Source organism: Anolis carolinensis, chromosome 4, assembly GCF_035594765.1.
Source record: "Anolis carolinensis isolate JA03-04 chromosome 4, rAnoCar3.1.pri, whole genome shotgun sequence".
Lineage (NCBI taxonomy): Eukaryota > Metazoa > Chordata > Lepidosauria > Squamata > Dactyloidae > Anolis > Anolis carolinensis.
This window is the reverse complement of record NC_085844.1, coordinates 14,055,011-14,061,010: the sequence shown is the minus strand read 5'-3', so window position 1 is coordinate 14,061,010 and position 6,000 is coordinate 14,055,011. Positions and strand designations below refer to the sequence as shown.

Genomic DNA, 6,000 nt, shown 5'->3' with positions numbered 1-6,000 from the left:
TGTATGCAAAGACAAGGGAGTACAATGTATCTGGACATGTATTTGGCAATGATTCATTGTTTCCAGTGCTCACACTCATTCTGGCTAAAATATATCTTGGGAACAAAGAAGAAGAGGGAGAAAGAGGAAACAAAAAAAGAGGAGTGGGAGGCGGAGAAAGAAGAAGAGGAAGAAAAGAGTTAGAGGAGGAAAAAGAAGAGGGGGAAAAACGGAAGAGAAAGAAGAAGAGAAAGAGAAAGTAGAGGAAGAAGGAAGGAAGGGGAAATGGAAGGGGAAAAAGGAGGAAGAAGAAGAGGAGGAAGAGGAAGGCATCTCTTTGATCTTCTTTGGTCCTTGGCCGGTTTCTCTGCCCCAACCAACCCGACAATTGTGGCCACCGTCCTCCGCGGCGCCCAATCCCTTTCCCGGGGGGGAGGCAGAGCCAGAGCTTCTGTGCGGGGAGGGGAGAAAGGAAACTACATCCCCCAGAAGGCACAGCGCTCCGGAGAAGCCTTTAATAGGGCCGGCCGGGCTTAAGATGGAGGCGATGGTGGAGGCGATCCGGGATCGAGGCGGCAGGTGAGGGCGGCGGGGGCGATGCGCGAGGAGGGGAGCCAGACGGGAGAAGGAGAGCCCAGGAAGGAAGAACTAGGTCTTGCCTTCTTTTAGCTTGGTGGCTGGAGACCGTGGACTGGGTTGGAGGCGCAGGCTGAGCAAGAGCATCCCTTGACCCAAAAGGATGGGGACCAGGATTGCATTGGATTCCCCTTGGCTTTTGCAATCCATGCAAGTGTGCATCCCTCCCTTTGAATGGAGTGATGGTGACCATGCTGATTTCGTAGGGTTCTCTTCGGCAAGGAATACCTCAGAGGTGGCTGTGCCAGCCCTTTCCTCTGAAATAGAGTCTCCACTGGGTTGTTGTATGTCTTTCGGGCTGTGTGGCCATGTTCCAGAAGTATTCCCTCCTGACGTTCCGCCCACATCTATTGCAGGCATTCTCAGAGGTTGTGAGGCATGGAGAAACTAGGCAAGGAAGGTAGAGCAGGGGTCCCCAAACTAAGGACCGGGGGCTGGATGTGGCCCTCCAAGGTCATTTACCTGCCCCCCACACTCAGTTTTATAATATAATATTTTATATCATTTTAATAATATATTGTATATACCTATAATATTGATAATAATATCATAATGTTATACAATATAATACTAATCCCATATAATAATATTAATTATATGTTATATATTACATATAATATTACAGTATAGTGCAAGGGTCCCCAAATTAAGGTCTGGGGGCCGGATGCAGCCCTCCAAGGTCATTTACCTGGCCCCTGCCCTCAGTTTTATAATATTTTATACCATTGATAATTTGGCCCCTCTACAGTCTGAAGGGTTGTGGACCGGCCCTCTGCTTTGAAAGTTTGAGGACCCCTGCTGTAGAGAGTCCAGGGTGTGACAAGAGTCCTTTGTCAGTTGGAAGCCAGCGTGAATGTTGCAGATAATCACCCTAGTTAGCATTGGATATCTGCAACATTCACGCTGTCTTCCAACTGACAAAGGACTCTTGTCACACCCTGGACTCTCTACAGATATATATTTACCTTCCTTGCCTAGTTTATCCATGCCTCACAACCTCTGAGGATGCCTGCCATAGATGTGGGCAAAACATCAGGAGAGAATACTTCTGGAACATGGCCACACAGCCCAAAAGACATACAACAACCCTGTGATCCTGGCCATGAAAGCCTTCGACAACACAGAGTCTCCACTCTCTGAGATTCCTAGGCCATCTCCCACCACAGCAGATTAAACCACTGAGCTGCTGAACTTGCTGACCAAGAGGTCGGCGGTTCAAATACAGGGAGCGAGGTGAGCTCCCGCTGTTAGCCCCAGCTACTGCCAACCTAGCAGTTCGAAAACATGCAAATGTGAGTAGATCAATAGATACTGCTCTGGCGAGAAGGTAACAGTGCTCCATGCAGTCATGCCAGCCACATAACCTAAGAGGTGTCTATGGACAACATTGGCTCTTCAGCTTAAAAATAGAGGTGAGCACCAACCCCCAGAGATGGACACGACTAGACTTAATGTCAGGGGAAAACTTTTACCTTCACCTTCCAGAGCCACCTATTCTGCACCCATCCACAATATTTTTAATAACTACTAGTGCCTCACTATACTACAAATCCCAGGATTCCTTTGCATTGAGATATGGCAGTGAAAGTGGCATCCATTTGCATTCATTCTACAGTGAAAATGCATCCCCTGATACTGGTTACATTTTATTCCTGGGATTTAGGTATGCTTTTCAGGAGGGTGCAGAGATTGCTTTCTGGAGAGAATAAGTTCTCCTCTGAACATACACAGAGCCCATTCCCTTCAAATACTCCCCCTTCTGTGATTACTGCAGCCAAACCACTGTTGTGTGCATTGTAGTGGGATGTAGTGGTGGTAAGTAAAGGTAAAGGTTTCTCCTGACGTTAAGTCCAGTCGTGACCGACTCTGGGGGTTGGTTGGTGCTCATCTCCATTTCTAAGATGAAGAGCCGACATTGTCCATAGACACCTCCAAGGTCATGTGGCCGGCATGACTGCATGGAGCGCCGTTACCTTCCTGCCAGAGCAATTCCTATTGATCTACTCACATTTGCATGTTTTCGAACTGCTAGGTTGGCAGGAGCTGGGGTAGTGGTGGTAGAAATGAAAATAAAAGGTGGGTGTTGCACCCCAAAGTGGATATAGGCTTCTTAAATAAAATGCTCACTGGATCCACAAATTCCTTGCATAATGGACAGTGCATGTACTGTATAATTAATACAGTTCAGCTACATTTTAACTGCCATGGCTCAATGCTGTGGCATCCTGGGAGTTGTCATTTGGTGAAGCACCGGCACTCTGGCAATGAGAACTTGTGGAACTACAAGCCCACCACTCCATAGCATTGCGCCATGGCAGGTAAAGTGGGGTGAAACTGCATGAGTGTAGATCAGGCCTGGGCAAACTTTGGCCCTCCAGGTGTTTTGGACTTCAACTCCCACAATTCCTAACAGCCTATCGGCTGTTAGGAATTGTGGGAGTTGAAGTCCAAAGCACCTGGAGGGCTAAAGTTTGCCCAGGCCTGGTGTAGATGCACCCTAAACTATTGTTCTGTTTGCTGTGTTCGCATTCCCTTAAGCACCTTACTTGTATCTTTGGATGCATCCGAATGCTCAACTACTGAGCTACTGCAATGCTAGAAATTTGAGGAGTGAGAGAACATTTATTGGGAGAGTCAATGTCCTCCTTTCCCACCCGGATGGGTTATAGCCCTGTAACCTTGGCCTTTGCGAACCTCATCGCTGGCCTGGGATTGAAGGAAGGAAATCCTTTGCTGATCACCTTAGAGCGGTTAATCCTGTTCGTTCCTCAGTTCCCAGCACATCTGTTTTCCTTGCTTTCCTCCTTCTGTAGACTTCCATGCTTCACTGCCAGCAAGCGTTTGCAGCCCCGTGGTTGAAGTTGATGGGAGGGGATGTAAAACGCAGCCTGTTATGCAAGAACTGAAGCTTTTTCTACTCTCCCTCTGGATTTGAACTAACAGGATTGTTTAGGAGGAGAGAAGGAAACAGGGAAAAAAAAACATCATGCAGTTGTTCAAATAGTTTTATTTTTGTACCTGCATTCTTTCTCTCCCATCCTCTAATTGGTCTTACATCAAAGAAGATGGAATAATGGTGGGCAAATGCCTGAGGATAATTTTAGATGGAAACGCATGTTCAGACACATGTAGTACAGTCTGGATTTTGCACAGGGATCCTCCGGTCTTTGAGAATTTTTGAAAACAGTGCAATCAGCCTTCCACGTTTTCTGGGGTCAAGGCAAGACCCCCATAAAAGTGGAAAAACCATGAATACTGTAATAACACTTTTTTCCATGAGAAAAAAAATCGATGTAGGAATCTCTATACTGCATCTGCACAGTGGAATGAATGCAGTTTGTCACCACTAACTACCACAGCTCAATGAAATTGAATCTTGGGAGTTGTAGTTTTATAAGGCCTTTTGCCTTCTGTGCCAAAGAGTGCTAGTGCTTTGCTAAACTGCAACTCCCAGGACTTCACTGCATTGAGCCACAGCTCCCTAAGCCACCTGATCTAATAAGCTTGACCCACATCATAATAGTCATATTTTAATGTAACAAAGTACATATGCTCTAATCTGGAGGCTGTATGACTTAGACTGGAGAGACTTGGGTTCAAAGATTGCTGGATGATTTTGGGTTGGTCACTTCTCTGTCAGCCTAATCTACCTCATGGAGTTGTTGTCAAAGGGGAATATCAAGAAAATAGCAATGGCTTAAGCTTTGTAGAAGAACATTTGAATGCAGTGGAGGATATCCCAAACACAAATACTGTGACCAGTTGGGGAAAGTGGAAGGAATCCAGGCACATCCCCTTGGAGTGTTGGCATAGGGACAATTCTTCCTTTTGGTCCTAGAGAGTCTTTTGGTCTGTGCTTTTATAAATCCTTGCTGTGGTAGGAAGCCAATTCTCATGAAATGTCCTAGTAACCTTGGAGAGAAAAAAATTGTATATTCCCACTGGGAACCAACTTTGTTTGCCCTCTGCAAACAAGCAGACAGTAAACTAAAGAGAAAATGAGAGCAACCCCTCATTCACTTATAAAAATAGATTAATTTATGTCTTTCTCACAGCAGTTCATAATATTTACTATATACAGTAAAGTCTCACTTATCCAAGCTAAACGGGCCGGCAGAAGCTTGGATAAGCGAATATCTTGGATAATAATGAGGGATTAAGGAAAAGTCTATTAAACATCAAATTAGGTTATGATTTTACAAATTAAGCACCAAAACATCATGTTCTACAACAAATTTGACAGAAAAAGTAGTTCAATATGCAGTAATGTTATGTTGTAATTACTGTATTTACAAATTTAGCACCAAAATATCACAATATATTGAAAACATTGACTACAAAAATGGCTTGGATTATCCAGAAGCTTGGATAAGCAAGGCTTGGATAAGTGAGACTCTACTGTATTTTAAAGTTACAGTCAGCCCCACACATCTTTGGGTTTTACTTTTGCAAGTTTGATTTTTTTTTTGCAGATTTGTTTAATATGCTTTATAGGAATCGCTAGGTCCTCCTAGACATTTGTAGGTTTTTTACTGCGATTCTATGGTTAACTTCTGTAGAAGCTGACCATAGAGTCATATAGTACAATTCTATGGTTGACTTTGGAGCCTCCAGTGGTTCAATGTGTTAAAGTGCTGAGCTGCTGAACTTGCAGACCAAAAGGTCCCAGGTTCAAATCTGGGGAGCGGAGTGAGCGCCCACTGTTAGCTCCAGCTTCTGCCAACCTAGCAGTTCGAAAACATGCAAATGTGAGTAGATCAATATGTACCACCCCGACAGGAAGGTAACGGCATTCCATGCAGTCATGCTGGCCACATAACCTTGGAGGTGCCTACAGACAACGCCGGCTCTTCGGCTTAGAAATGTAGATGAGCACCAACCCCCAGAGTCGGACACGACTGGACTTAACGTCAGGGGAAACCTTTACCTTTACCCTATGGTTGACTTCTGTAGAAGCATCCTAGCCCCAGCAAATGTGGGGTGAATTTTCAAAGCCCAGTAGACACTTGAGCCTTTTTTTCCATATGCCAGTCCAGCAATCTACTGTCTAATCTACATCATGCTGACTCTTCACAAGTGATATATTCTACCTCCTACAAATGATCATCACAGTCATGCTGTCTTTGCATGTATAATATACAGGGTGTCCATCAAGTCTCTTCATCATTTATCATTCGAATGGTAAATAAACTTTATGGACACCCTCTATAGTTGAAAATTGAATCTATGTTTTGTAATGATTCAGTCTGTTCTTTACTGACAAAAGAATAGGATGACAATAAGTAATAAAAAGCCATGCACTCCTGTGGTTGTTGTATTATTAGTTTGGGTGTCTATTTGAATAGGGTAATGATTCACTTTGAATAGTGCAATGATTCTTCCTTA

The 6,000-nt window shown here is 44.4% G+C and overlaps 1 protein-coding gene across 1 annotated transcript in view; it reads left to right on the top strand.

Annotated features, from left to right (window-relative positions):
- Positions 1 to 283: 283 nt before the first annotated feature.
- The window catches only part of efr3a (EFR3 homolog A), an 87,786-nt gene continuing 82,069 nt past the window's right edge, over positions 284 to 6,000 (top strand). The window contains exon 1 of the mRNA XM_062980022.1: positions 284 to 558. The gene's annotated coding sequence lies outside the window, so the exon portion shown is untranslated. The remainder of the gene's footprint in view (positions 559 to 6,000) is intronic.